Source organism: Vanessa cardui, chromosome 10 (genome assembly GCF_905220365.1).
Source record: "Vanessa cardui chromosome 10, ilVanCard2.1, whole genome shotgun sequence".
Lineage (NCBI taxonomy): Eukaryota > Metazoa > Arthropoda > Insecta > Lepidoptera > Nymphalidae > Vanessa > Vanessa cardui.
In genome coordinates, this window is record NC_061132.1 from 5,897,172 (window position 1) to 5,913,221 (window position 16,050).

Sequence of the window (16,050 nt, forward strand, 5' to 3'; positions counted from 1 at the left end):
ATTTTGAGTAAATAAGTTGAAATAGAACGACAATTGTTAAACATTCAACTTTACTTGGTGGTAGGGCTTTGTGCAAGCCCGTCTGGGTAGGTACCACCCACTCATCAGTTATTCTACCGCCAAATAACAGTAATCAGTATTTTGTGTTCCGGTTTGAAGGGTGAATGAGCCAGTGTTAGATTTAATTAATTTTAATTAAATAATAATTTTAAGATTACTGCAAATAAATACATTATTATCGTCTGAATGCTATGTTACATATTTATAAACATACTACTTTTTACCTTTTGTTTATATTTTTTGTTGCTTCCTTTCAATGTGTTTTTTATGGTAAAAGTTGGAGGACGAGCATATGGGCCACCTAGTGGAAAGTGGTCACCATCACCCATAGACAATGACGCTGTAAGAAATATTAACTATTCCTTACATCGCCAATGTGTCACCAACTTTGGGAACTAAGATGTTATGTCCCATGTGTCAGTAGTTATACTGGCTCTCTCACCCTTCAAACCGGAACACAACAATACTGAGTACTGTTATTTGGCGATAGAATAACTGATGAGTGGGTGGTACCTACCCGGACGGGCTTGAACAAAGTACTTTTTCTTTTTTCGGGACTTGTAAAATGTTTTGTTTATAACTATAAAGAAGTGCCACATATTCGATAAAATTGATTTCCCGAATGCGTAAAACGTTACCTTAAAAAAATAGAAATAAAATCGTCAGAATTTTAGTAAAGTAGTCATTATTAGTGGTAGGTAGTAATTTTGGTCAGTCAGCCTACCTATATTTTGTTATTTAATTCATAAATATTCGATAACGATAAACTCGTCGTCGTAATATTCTTTAGTTTCTATTTTTTAGGGATTTTTTATAGAATATTTTATTAGTACATATCTCAGTAACCAAGCTCTTATTTTTAATCTGTTTTCTTTCAGGAACTGTCGAGACTTCGCTAACTGCTAATTAAAGGTAAGTGTTCATTAATGTACGTACACGAATCCGAGCTTAGTTTAGGTTAAAGAAACGTTCTTTGACCAATTGAGACTAAGAGAAGTCGCTAGAACGTTACCATTCACCTTAGTAGCTGTTCTTTGAAATGGATTTCCTTAAGAAAAGTGACGTAGGAAGTTTAATTGGTAATTTATTTATGTATGAATGAATATTTAATTTCATTATGTCTTAATATTACAATTGATGAAAAAGATAAATAAAAAAAATTGGCTGTAAACATTTGTGCCTTCGACATTTTAGATTAATGACAACTGGAGAGAAAGCGGTACAAGAATATGTCAAATGTTCAATGTTTGTAATAATCTGTGCTCTCTCGGAAAAAATAAAAGCCACATAGAGAAATTGTAATAATATAACTTTACCAATTAAATTGCATAAGTACGTTTATAAATAACAATCGATTTATTTTAATTCGCACGATAATCTTTTAATAAGTACCTACTGCTTAATCACGTGATTCGGATTTATTCATTGGATACTCAATGTATATTTAAATTGTTATTTTATTCATCGTTTTGTTTTACTAGCATTCAAAAATAAGTTATTCATTAACTATAAAAAGTAATAAGTACATTATAAAATGTAACAAATATGGAAATTTAAGTTAAAAAGGTAGATTGTTTGTATATACTAAAAATATAATAGGACCTAAAATTGATGCTTGAGGAGCGACCTTTTTATCATAGCAGACTTCATTACTTTAATGAAATTATATAAAAAGCTACAGACATTTCCTTTAATCTTCTAATAAAAGATTTACTACGTTTGTAATAAAATGATACATATAAATACGCCTTAAAGTACACCAATATTTCTTTGATTTTTCCTAAACGTCATACACGAGTATATGATTTTGCTACGGCATATACGTTACATAATAGTAAGAAACCTGTTATAATATTGATGGCATTCTTCAGAACAGTTGTTAAACAATAAATAATAGAAATAGACTATAAATCTGTACCTATATCGTAATTGATGAAGCTTTAATTTAATGTGAATATTCAAATCAATTGGATTCGTAGTTTTCCGGACATATTTATAAAAAACATTGCAAAAACCAATGAAAAATTAGGAATAGAAGTAATATATGAAGCAGAATATAATGTGGATTAATATTATGGGACAAAATTCGTAAATAGAAACCCTTAACGTTATAAAAGTGTATCATTTTCAATAATAATGAACAGATGTCGACTTTTATCGTAAATCAGCCATTTTGTCGAATACAGTTAATTCGGAATATTTGTGTTTTGGAACGAACAATTTGTCATTCGAGTTTATATCAAAATGTTTGTATAAAATATATTCCGCTAGCTTCTTTAGCGGTTTGTCTTATTCAAAAGCGTAACCTTTTGTGAAATAATTTTGGGTAAAATATTTTTACAATCAACGAAAGTATGGTGTCGAATTATTTTACGTCGAAAATTGTTTTTACGTAATTTCGTATTACTTTCGTGATTAAGTTTCATGTTTTCTGCATATTTTTTGTTCGGTTCTGAGATGAAGTGGGTATGGAGCTTAATCGAATTTCACAGGTTCGTATTTGGACAGAATTATCACGTTAATTGGTACCCATGGTACTTGGACGTACGTTATTTCATTCTTTATTTGAAAAATATACCATTTAGGTACTTGCTGCATAGTTATACTACTAAATCATTGAATTGACTCTCTACCAATAATATATACGCGAAAGTTATTTTGTACATTTGTATGTATGTTTTGTTGTTATGATTTGACGTCTTAACTATTCCACCGAATCACGATAAAATTATCAGTTAATTTTGTTGGTTGCAGAAGGGGTCCTAACCTAACTGTTGCCCCGTTCCTACTCAGAAAAGTCTCCATAAAAGATTTCATGAAACATTAAAACGAATCATTCATTCACAAAGCGAATCTTAACATATTTGCATTGCACTTGTGCTTTAGAGAACTTCATAAAGTGCTTTTTAATAGTTCATTAAACAGTGTAAGAGCTATCGACTAATCTATTCCGAGCGAGTGGTTGACATTCATCAGCTCAGGCGCTACACGGTAGTATCGGAATCGGCGCATTGATGCGTTAAATAGGTTTAATATTCTATACAAGACCCGTAGGCGATGAATAGTTTGAGTGGAAAATTGTGCATCATTTTAAATTTAAGAGCATAGTTCTTCTGACCGATTTCGATGGCTTTGATAGCATTTATGTGGATAATCATTCGGGTAATTCGTTATGGAATGCAGAGTAAAGTAGTGTTAGTTGTCAGGTACGCATTCAGGGCAGGGCCACCGGGGCAATTTTTTGGGACCTCCACAACTATTCACAAATAATTGATTTACTCCTAAAATTAATATATAGATATATATGTGAGAGCCTCCAGGTGAATCTGATAGGAGACCTTAGCTCAGCAGTGGAAACTTTACAGGGATATAAACTGTTTAAACATTCAACAGAGAAAACATCTTTACTTAAAAGCATATAAACGATTTATGTTTGCTTTTGCTTGACGATATACACAAGGCGGCAGGCAGGAGCTGGATGCGAGTAGCCGGAGAAAGACCACAGTGGCGTGCACTTGGAGAGGCCTTTGTCCAGCAGTGGACAAAAACGGGTTGATGATGATGATGATGATTTGTGACCTGTTGTGTGAAATATGTAGGACTTTTTTACTAAATCTATGCCTTTTACATCTGGAAAAAGGACCGCAAAGACTGAAAGAGTGATTGTTACGGAAAACAAAGGAAGAACGATAAAAGGACCGAAACACGTTAAAATAATCCATTAGTACAATTTGGTGATGTGTTTTTCACATCTCTTTATATAATGATATACGCATTTTGTTGTAATTTTACCCAATCAATAATCGTATTTATCAAATTACTTTTTTGTTCCATTCGCTGTCGAAACGCTTGGCCCTTGGAGTAGAGGTGCATAAAGCTTCATTAAATGTATAACACCTCGCATCATTGCCTCCACTGGTGACAGAAGGGTTCGTTTGCCCAGAGGATCGGAATTGCGATTCAACGGAGAAATGCTGCTAGCATTCTTGCCACCATTTATATAGTAACTATTTTTAGTCCATTTTTGTATATATTTAAGCATTTAATATTATTAATTCTTATGTTAATAATTATTGGAAAAATCAATGATCTTTGAGGATGCAGGTATTGTACTTAAATTGCAAAATAGCAAACATTTTTTTTAATTAACAATTTGTAATGTATCATAATAATTGTGTGATACGCTTTTCCTAAATGTTTCACCTGATTGTTATTCACCAATATTAATTATTGAATATTAAATGCCATAAATTCCTATCGTAATTTGTTTTATATTACATAACTAGATTAGCCCGCGATTTCGTGTGCTTTTGAATATAACGAAAAGTTATTGTTCAGTTAATGACTTAATAATATTTAATATATATATCTTTAAATAAAAGTAGCCCAAGTAAGTCCTTAGTATAGCAGCTATCTGCCAGTGAAAGTCCCGTCAAAATCAGTCCGGCCGTTCCAGACATTAGCCGTAATGTTTGTTACGGCAGACAAAAAATTAAAACAAAGAGTATGTTGGTATATGTACCTTGTATGCATAGACGATAACTAACTTTGTGTTATTGTTATTGTTTTTATGTTATTATACTGAACTGTCGAGCGTTGGAATCCATCTTAATTTAAATGTTGGCCATATTGGCCACCTGATGGTAAGTGGTCACCAACACCCATAGACAATGACGCTATAAGAAATATTAACTTATCCTTACATCGTCAATGCGCCACTAACCTTTGAAACTAAGTCCCTTACCCAGACGGGCTTGCACAAAGCCCTACCGCCAAGTGAATCTTATCTCTCATCATATATCATCTTAATGTATATGTATTGTAAATGTATAGATTATAGTTCAGTAATGTCGTAACAAGTGTCAGTATATCCAAAACATAGCGAACAAACTTCTATAAATAACATGAAAGAAAATCAATTAATCATAATAATCTCTAATTGCACTTGTGTTGTTAATATAGTAATAGTTCGCACACTCTCACACTTACATCGAAAAACATGTCAAAGATAAAATTATATTAAGCGGCCCGAAGTCCCGACTCATCAATAGACTGCCACCTTTGCGTTGTATTGTTACATAACGTGAATAAACTTCCAAACGTAATATAGGTTCACCACAAATTCGTCGCAGTTGAGGAATGTTCGGCATTAAGCGTGTGACGTTTTGAGAGGCGCTATTATATTTTTAGGACAAATAGACGAGTATGTAATATTTTTTACGTTTATTTGACGATATGTTTTGTTTGATTTTTTGTGGGTTATTTTTTATGAAATAGGTTGTCTTACGTGCAAATGGGCCACGTGATGATAAATTGTCACCGCTGTTCCTTAAATAGCTACTGAGCTAAGGAACTAAGGTATTGTGTTCCTTTTACTTGCACACAAGCTTCAAATTGATCATTGCTAAGTATTGCTGTTTGGTAGAAGAATGGTAAGGGAATATTTTATATGGTGACAAAAAAATTACAGTGACTCTTCTCATCATATTATAAATAAAATTGGAATAATTAATGTTATTAGGAATATAAGACGATTGGTAACGACATTGAACGAACCTCACTAATGTTAATTTTTTTATTGATGTATACACGGAAAATTTACAGCTTCCTCTAAATCTATTTGTATCGGGAATTTACTTTGTATCTGCCATCATTGTCAATCTACTAATACTAAAATAAAACTATATAAAAAAGGTAATACCCGAAAACTCTTCCAAGATAATTGATATGTTTTTTTATTAGGAAGTAATTCTAAGCAATTATTTTTGTGTTCATAATACTCAAACAATGTTAATTTTTTCTTCCAATATGATAAAGATATGCTAACCATCTAGGTACTCTCATCAGTTTATAATTACTTAGGGCGTTAGTTGTGGTGACCACTTACCGTAAGGAATCCTATTTGCCTATCCGCATTCAACTCCAATTTATGATATAAAAAAGGAATACAAATTATTTTATTGAAGAACATAATCGAAAAAGTTGAACCTGTTGAGAATAATTTTGGATAAACATTAAAAAAAAATTAAATACAAATATTAGCTGTAAATGTTGAAATCATGAGTGTAGTCATTTGTAAAGAAAAATTAGATAAATAATGAGTATTTTATGAACCCCACTCTCCTGTATCACGGCGAAAAATATTTTATACAAAGTTCTTTTTCAGAGAATTACTTTTAATATTCCCTTTTTCCAATTAAGCGTGAAGTTTTTGTTTACCAATCCGTCACGAATTTGGAGAGTTCAGGCGTGATACTTTGGTTTTTAAAAGTTTAAAGCCAATATTTTTCACTCTCCCCAATAAGCCGTTGTTTTATCTAGCCTGCTCCGAATCTGTGAGATCTATGGCGTTGAAGCTGTAATTACACTGGCTCTTGCACCTTTTGAACTAGAACAAAGCAATACGAAGTCTAGCTGATTGATGATAGAATGACTGATGAAAACGTCTACCTAGATGAAGCTAAATGAAATACATTTTCATCATCAAACTTATTATAGCTGTGCCCGCAACCTTGTACGCGTTTGAATTTAACAAAAAAAAATATTGTAACCTAAGTTACTCCTTATTATATAAGTTATCTGCCAGTGAAAGTCCCGTCAAAATCAGTCCAGCCATTCCAGAGATTGGCCTGAACAAACAGACGGACAGACAGACAAAAATATAAAAAAATGTTGCTTTCGTATAAGTACCGTGTATACGTACACATGCATTGAGAAAAAAGGGCTATTTTAAAATTACAAAGAGACACAATTTTATTATATGTATAGACCAAAGATGATCGGCAGTAGTGTTACATCAGAATTTATAATTTAAAAAACCAATAATAAAAATGGGAGGATGAAATAGATTTGTTCAAATGAGATTTGTCGATATAAAAGAGTGTCATTCCGTTTACTATCGTACAAGTTTTTAATCTCAATCGCGGAATAAGATAATGTATATATATTCTTGTTTTAATTTGATAACAGATTTACATAAGAAAATAAATGAAAGTAATTCTAGAAAAAGTCCATCTAAAAGATTGTCCTGTGACATTGTACTTGGGTCGCTGGCACTATTACCTCTCTGAATGGCAAAGTTAGTTCTTTTTGCTGAGTAAGCGCTAGCTTGAGGGTCACGGAAGTGTGAAACAGTTTCCAAGAAAAAAAAACTGTTTTACTAATGATATTAAGTTTTGTGATATTAACATTTTTATAGTAGTTTGAAATAAATCAAAAACAAAAATACAAAGAAAATAAAAATTTTCTACCAACCCGCAATGGAAAAGTTCTCCTCGACAGGAGAGTAGGCCTTAGCCCAGCAGTGGGAAATTTACAGGCTGTTGTTGTTGAAATAAGTCCTATTATGACGTCACAGTTGCAATTTTTGATTGAATTGAATTAGATATGTTGGTATATGTATAATAGGTCAAAATCATATTCCAGTCATAATATTGACAAATATTGGCAATAGATACGAATATTTTTACGATACGTTAATTATTAAAAAAAATAAGCTGACAATAATAATTCGATCGAATGGTCACCCTGATCTTTATCCACTATTCGCATGTAACACAGGTAGGTCAGGCCGGCTTTTCAGCCTAGAAAATGTTTTTTCACCGTCAATCTATTTAATGCGAAGGTTCTATAAAATGTAGGCTTTTTTTTGAGAATAAACAGATATTGCACGAAGTATTTGCGGCTGAAGAACTGAAGTTGTCTTTGTGGTATTGTTATGAAGCAGTGGCGTTGTATGTATTCTATGCTATGTAGTTGGAATTTTACAAAGAACAATTATTGTGACATAGTTCAATAGAGAATGAATAACATCGCGCTTTTCATTCGAGTGAAATGAGTGCCGATTGTACGAGTTTGTTGTTTATATCCAATTTAATGTTGTCTTATATTTTCGCGATTATTACACATTGAAATAAAACTAGTTATAACGGATTGGATCGCCTACATTAATTATTTTTGACATCCGACGTTTCGAGCACTTTACAGCGTTCGTGGTCACGAGTAGACCAATTATCCAATTTTATATATCCAATTTTTTTTTAAATTGTCATTGTAAGATCAATAGGCCACCTAAAATAGGCGGTCACTTACATTAACACCGTAGATAAAATTAACCGTAATATTTCTTGCGATTAGTAAGTGACTTTTTCGTGATCAATTTGTTTTAATGATTTAGAAATTTTGAAGATTACCGTATTTTCTTTATTTCAATGCGATTTTTATACGGCATATATAACAAATGGTATTGATTATCCAAGAAGTAAACTTATTATAATTTAATGATAATTTTGCTTAAGTACACGAGTTACACATTAAATATTCATATACCGTATACTGTGTTATACTAGCTGTTATGCATTATATTCACTGGGTATTAAAATTGGGAGCGTTCAACGAAATTCAAGTTGTATATAGTTTGTAATATTTCTGGACGATTCCTCATCGTTTGGTTGTAGTCTCATAACGATACGTTCAGCAGTTTTCACGTGATTGATATAAAAATAAATAAAAGAGACTCAGTATTTGTATATGTGTGGGTGTGTTTACAATTATGTTTTAAAGAACTCATTATAAAATATACACACACATTAACAATATAAATGCGAAAATTAATCTCTCTTTCACACAGTCTGTCTGTCTCTTTTTCACAGCCAAATCATAGAACTAAATTTCATGAAATTTGTATGAACTGAGCTTGAAGGCAAAGCAAGGACGTAGGCTACTTTTTATGCCTACAACCTGACGACAAAACATTCATACGCGAAACCATAAGCCATATCTGTTACTTCAATACATTTACAGAGTATGTATATGTACATACAGAGTTATATATGTGTGTGTGCGTCTACAATTATGGTCAAATCCTTAACTTTTTAAAAGTTCTATTCTGTTTCTCGATCGTTGTTAATCACACAGTTCGAACGCGTGTTTGTTTAGGTTCGTTGAGTACCTCCAGTCCTTTATACTTCGACATTATTTCGGCGCTTAAGCCTTAAGGTTGAGGCTTATAAGGGTTTAATATAACAGCCAGCGGTCACGCGAAGTTCAACAATCTTGGTTCATGTTATAGATATGTTTGAATGTTTGATATTGAACCGTTTTTAGTTGTAACTTGTATATTTTAATTTAGTTTGAAATCGACTTGAGTTTAATGACTTTTTAATTGTAGGTCATAATTATAATTATAGTATTGGCGATTTAGTTTTCGCTCATTATGTTAGTATGGAATTTTATCAATTGGATTGATCTACGTATATGATTTAGGTAGCGTGTATGGTACATTATTTCTCGCAAATCATTTAATTTTATAAGTTAAATTTATTATAGTGAAGTAATTGAAATAACAGTCTGTATAGTTTCCATTGCTGTGTTAAGACCTCCTACTATATTGAGGAGGTTAAGATTTTATTCCAACGTAATGTACAAATTAATATATAATAAAATGTAAATTTCTCAGTGCTGAGCAAAGGGCTCTTCTCCTTTTGAGGAAATGGTAATGAGCATATCCCACCACGTTGCTCCAATATAGGTTGGTTAATCACACGTGACAGAATTTTGTTGAAATTAGACACATGCAGGTTTATGAATTATGAACACAAATTAGCACACGAAAATTCAGTGGTGCTTGCTTGGAACATCGGTTCAGATGAACGCGTTCTAACTACTGGGCATTCTACATCTCGACTCTGTACAATTTTGGGTTGCTGGTCATATACGTGAAGAATGTCATCCAACGCAAGATTGACCACGATAAATTTATTTATACGTTATCTATTATAAACTCAAATAAAGCACAGAAAAATTCATGATGACTATCTCGGAATTAACGTAATATAACCACTGGACTACAGCGGATCATATAATCGTTATGGTACGATATAAATTAATAATCCGTGTTTAATGATCAGCGGAATTACACAAATGCTGGGTATTATGGTAATTGAATAAAAATGTCAACAAAACCATTATTAAAAATATGATCTGTTATGCAGCCAATATATTACGGATATGACTTTATTATCCAAAAATAATTAAATTATATTATCACAAAACGAATGAATATCAATTAATTGTATAATTCATATTAAAAAGACTTTATTAGTTTTTGTTTTTATTTGATTTTGGGACTTATGTCCAACACTGGTACGTCAGTCCTATTGTCAGTTCTTCCTTTTGTTTCCTCATCCTCATCTTCATCAGCCGTTTGCTGTCCACTGTTGAATATAAGCCTCCCCCAGAGCGCGCCACGCTGCTCGGTCCTCTGCCTCCCTCATCCAGCCTCCACCGGCGATCCTGCGAATGTTCGTTTGGTTTAAACGTTATTAATTATTAATAGTCATTAAATATAAATACAGGAGCATCCTAGCAAATTCTGATAAACTCTGAACAAATCCAATATCGAAAAAATATACTTTGACATTAGTTAAGAGTGACTTTCTCTGTAGTTTTTGTTTTACCTACTCAATATCACCAAATATTTTTGAATTTTTCTTCGTGGTACATTTTTGTGTAAGCCAGTCTAGGTGGCCCACTCGTCATATATTCATATAATTCATCTCGTGCTCATGATAGTCCTTTGTTTAATTTCAATGAAAGTCTAACAAATGTGTATCCACTAAGCAGTAATGGAAGAGCATGGAGTAACCTTCAGTAGCTCAGTAGCTCATTTACAAGTTGCTACTTTCTATTATTCTTCTAAAAAAAGCGGTAAAAACTCTTGTTAAGCGAGCAGGGAGTTTCAAGCGGTAAAAACTCCCTGGTTTTTACCGCTTGAAAGTAAAACTCCTTGGTTAGTAACCAAGGAGTTTTATAATGTTTTTTTAAAAACAATACGTTTTATCTACTGAACCACCGGGACTCCCATTATTTTATGTTTAAATTCTATTGCTTCGCTCGTTTATTTTCAAACGTTACCCACGAGACGTTAAATCAGCGTTTATATAAATAAAAATTAATTTACTTCTAACGTTCTATGAATTTTTATTTAACGCTTGGGAGACGTTAATGTTACTTTATTTACAGTAATATTTGTATTTACAATCGTATTTCTATTAAATTTATATTCCAGAAAGAATATTTAATATATTAAACTCAGACGTGATGTATTTTATTAAAACAAGGTTTAGAAACGTTTGCCGGTTTTAATTTAAAATACATTTATATTTTTTTCTTGTGTATAAAATAAACTTCGATTTTATAAATTATATACAAACATCAGTAATATTTCATTAACTTGTTGGTAGGGCTTTACAAGCCCGCCTGGGTAGGTATCGCCCACTCATTATATATTCTAACAACAAGCAGTAATAAGCGCGTATTTGTTTTATTGTCGTGTTTCATTTTGAAGGCTGAGTAAGTCAGTGTAACAGTCACAATGAACATAGTATTTTCGTTACCAAGGTTGGTGATGCACTGGTGATGTAAGGAACAAATGACATAGCATTCATGTTACCAAGGTTGGCGGTGCATTGGCATAAGCAATGGTTAATTTGTTTTCCAGCGCCAACACATATTGTCGATTGTGGCCAATTACCATTGGGTGATCCATTTTTTCATCGGAGATATAGATATATCAAACTAGTTACAGCCAAAGGCTTTGCTCTCGTTTTAGGGGTTTTATTGTCATGTGTCAAGAACGTAGCTTATGTCCTTATTTGGAGTTCAAATTTGCTACATAACAAATTATATCACATTTGGTTCAGCGTTTTAGTAAAGAATGACTGACATACAGACAGAAAGAGTTACTTTTACATTTATAATATTAGTATGAATAAAATCATATAAACTTCAAATCACGCCACGCAAAGCTTCAGTTAATTCTGTTTTTATATGTGAATTTGTAAAAAGCTCAGATAGCTAACGATGGAACACGTAAACCTAAACTTAAGAATGTAAGTTATTTCTAGAAAACACTGAGCTTTCATGTGCTTAATTTATATTTATAATTCATGTTATGTTCGCCGGTAATGGAAAACATCGTGAGGATACCTGTATGTGTATGAAATTCCGTCATATGCGAGTACACAAATAATAGCTTTCCGCAGTTACTCTTGTAGAATATCAAAAATATACGGGCAGGAATTCATCTAGATCCAAAATATTTACGACCGTATTTATTCATTTAGCTAAAAATCTGAGACGAGAATGCTTTAATTTAAGGAGTAGTAAATATTTTCTTAGTTCAACAATAATAGCCCGTAAATTTCCCACTGCTGGGTTAAGGCCTTATCTCCCTTTATGGAGAAGGTTTGGAACATATTCCACCACGCAGTTTCAATGTGGGTTTGATGGAATAAACATGTGGCAGAATTTCTATAAAATTAGACGAAAGCAGGTTTCTTCACGATGTTTGTCCTTCACTGCCGAGCACGATATTAATTATAAACACAATATATTCTTAGTTCGTAAAACTTAAAAACTCTCATAGTAACTACCCACTTCCAGTTTCGCACGGCCAAGATAAGGTTCTCACAAGGGTTAAATTGTTATAATATTTATCCGTTACATAATTGTTAACAACTATTAAATTTTAAGCAATTTACACAAAATCGTAATAAATTATACACCTTGACCTGATCCCTGTTCATTCGATAATTGTTTTCAGTTATATCAAATTATAAGATATGTTGTTTAAATATTTACTATAGTTAAATCGAGAAGCCGCTGTGGTTGAATGAATTTATGTCGAAGAGGGGTTTCAGTTCGCAGAAGTGAAACCTTGGTGTACTTCATTTTGCGTTGACTATTGGTGAGGTAACCCAATGGTAACCCAATAGGAGATGATATTGTGTGTTGTCGCATTAATTGATTAATGAAGTTGATAACATCGAATTATTATTGCCAAGTATTTTATAATTATACTAGCGGCCCGTCCCGGCTTCGCACGGGTGGGAATAATTTTTTTAATATATTTTTACCTTTTTTATATATATTTTTGTTGTTTTTTTATTACATGTTTAACAATTGTCGTTCTATTTCTTATTTACAGAAAAACCTTTGTATATTAAAATTTATTTATTAATTAACCTAAATCTTCCTTATGAATCCTTCTGTCTATTATTGAAAACCGCACGAAAATCCGCTTAGTAGTTTTGGAGTGTATCGGGAACATACAGACAGACATACGCGGCCGGGGGACTTTGTTTCATAATATTTAGTGATAGTTTGTTCTCTTATTATTCGTCACTAAGCACGTATCGAATGAATTTCTAAGCTAACTATCCGTAGTAACAGTTTCACGTCAGCTATGGTTCGATGGATCGTTTTTAAACCGCAATAATGTGCGTCTGTTCGTAATATTGAATAAATGAACAGTCCGTTTTAATATACAGTTATTTTATATTCATACGTTTTGTGAAAATGTAATTTAATTACGCTTTGGTTAATAAAGTCGTATCCGGAATATATTGACTTCATAACAGATTATATTTTTAATACTGAGGTTATTTGGTCGATTTATTTAACACGGATTATTCATTTATAATCACTTAATAACAACAGCAGACGTTTCAGCATTTTGGGTTCAAACCCAGGCAAGCACCACTCAACATTCATGTGCTTAATTTGTTATAATTCATCTCGAGCTCGGCGGTGAAGGAAAACATCGTGAGGAAACCTGCATGTGTTTAGTTACATCGAAAATCTGCCACATGTGCATTCCACCAACCCGCATTGGAACAGCGTGGTGGAATATGTTCCAAACCCTCTCGTTAATGGGAGAGGAGGCCTTAGCCCAGCAGTGGGAAATTGCCGGGCTGTTACTGTAATTTTTCTTTAAGCCCGGGCAAGCATTACAGACAATGACGTGAGCAATGTGTTGAATTTTCATCTATCTGTTCTGTTATCTAGTTTCAAGGTTTCTGTGTAATCAAGAGGCATGAAGAAGCGTGGTAGAAAAAACTGGAAATATCAAATGAAAGCCTTCTTTTATAGATATTATAATTCAAAATTGATGACGTCATTCGTTTTTTTATTAATTCCTGAGAAAAGTATTAAAATAAATTCAAGTGAGTTAGTTCTTATTCCCTATCAAATAAAGACTATAATTCTTATAAAATTGTGTTATTTAAACGCCTAAAGTCCCTTATCAATGGCGCACTCATCTAGATATAATTTAATATCCTTTAAGGGCTCGATAAAATTCTTTATGCAGCTAGCGGGTCGGAATTGTCTGAGAATTTTCACTCTTTGGGGCCCTGTTTACAGTGAGACGGCAACTTGTTAAGGATTTTAATATAAAATTAAATTTTATAAATCGTTTTCATAATTTAAAATGATCTATAAAGCCATTCTGTATGAATGAGCTCGAATCTCACCACAGATTAGAAAAATAAGAAAGTGATTTACGCCAAATTAAAAGTCATACATGTCAAAATGACGTATCAATCAATGTCAATGTATAGTAATATTATAAATGTGAAAATAACTCTTTTGTCGCTCTTTTACGACCAAACCGTTGAACCGAATTTGATGAAATTTGGTATGAAGCAAACTTGAACTCCGAGAAAGGGCATAGGCTTTTGCCTGATACATAACAACCAACACCCTAAAACGCGACCTTAAAGAGTAAACCAACACCCTAAAGAGCGAAGATGGGCGCGACTATTACTTTGAAATTGTTATCTTATAAGAAATCCACACAAAATCCATGACTAATGTAAATTATAGTATTAGTGTGATTTGTTTATTGAAACAATCAAAGTGTTGATGTAAAGACAAGAACCTGACATTCTGAGACAAAGATTGTGACAGTTTATGTTATTTCTTCTATATCGTTATAACAAAATTAAAGTGCTTTCTCATTTTCCTGGTTTTAACTTTACTCAGTAAATATCAACGTCTATTTAGACTATATCAACAATACAATTTGAATAACGTTACAGTGAAAGCAAGTCGGATATGTCAAGTCTACTTGCTCTAATAACTATTATCACGTAAAGGAGCCTCGACAGTTTAATTTCGTTAGCGAAATTATTCAATTTTACGTTACGGTGGCGCTTCTCTGTGCTCTGTGACGGTTTTCGGTTTTACGTTTAATATTTTATTTCCTTCGACCTGATTGCTTTAAATGCTTTTAATTAGAGGAGTACGATTCTACCAATTATCAGTTTATTAGCGTTCTCATTGCAGTAATGTTGAGTTTATTTATGTAGCACGGTAGGTACTTTAATTTACTTAACGATCGAAAAAAAAGTAGTATTTTGCAAGCATGCAATTTGATTTTATTTAATTTTTAATAAAGTTTTACTAAGCGTGAATATACTTAATTATTAATTTTACTAATATTATGTGAAATAATTACTTGGTGGTTGGGCTATGTGCAGGCTCGTCTTGGTCGCACCCATTCATTATATGTATGTTAATTTTAGAGATAATATTATGTTGTATTACCTAAAGTTGGTGGCGTATTGGCGATGTTAAGAAGCCACTAGCCCCTTAAGTACGGGGTCTCCTAATTTAGTACATGGTTAACATACAGCTCTGCTCTATGAATCACACTGTATGCCGATAAAAAAAATTATATTATTATTGTTTAACGGTGCCAAAGTTAGAGACATTTGTCAGTCTACTCACCTTATTTGAATTAAAAAATATATTGAAAATACAAATTTGGCATCAGTTATTTTATATATAAATAAAATTATTAATCTATATTAATATTATAAATGTGACAGTAACTCTGTATGTCTTTTGCTCTTTCACAGCCAAACTACTGAACCAAATATAATGTAATTGTATAGACGTACATATATATAAAATAAAAAAAATATATTGTATCGTATTGTAAAAGCTAGAATGAATATAGGTTCTATTATTCTTTTACTTTGTATAGAAATAAAGGACTACATCCGGTTTATGTATCGATTTTTGTGGTATTTCCTGCTATGGGCCGTCCGTTACGTGGTGAAAAGCATTTGACCCAGTTTACATTCGACCCAACGTAAATTCAAGTAATTTGTAAGTAATGTTATAATTTGGATTAAAGTTATT

At 32.4% G+C, this 16,050-nt stretch overlaps 1 protein-coding gene across 1 annotated transcript in view; it reads left to right on the plus strand.

Moving 5' to 3' along the window:
• LOC124532747 (uncoordinated protein 58-like) overlaps positions 1–16,050 on the plus strand; it is a 485,187-nt gene that overhangs the window by 47,736 nt on the left and 421,401 nt on the right. Inside the window, exon 2 of the mRNA XM_047107802.1 lies at positions 939–972. The gene's annotated coding sequence lies outside the window, so the exon portion shown is untranslated. The remainder of the gene's footprint in view (positions 1–938; positions 973–16,050) is intronic.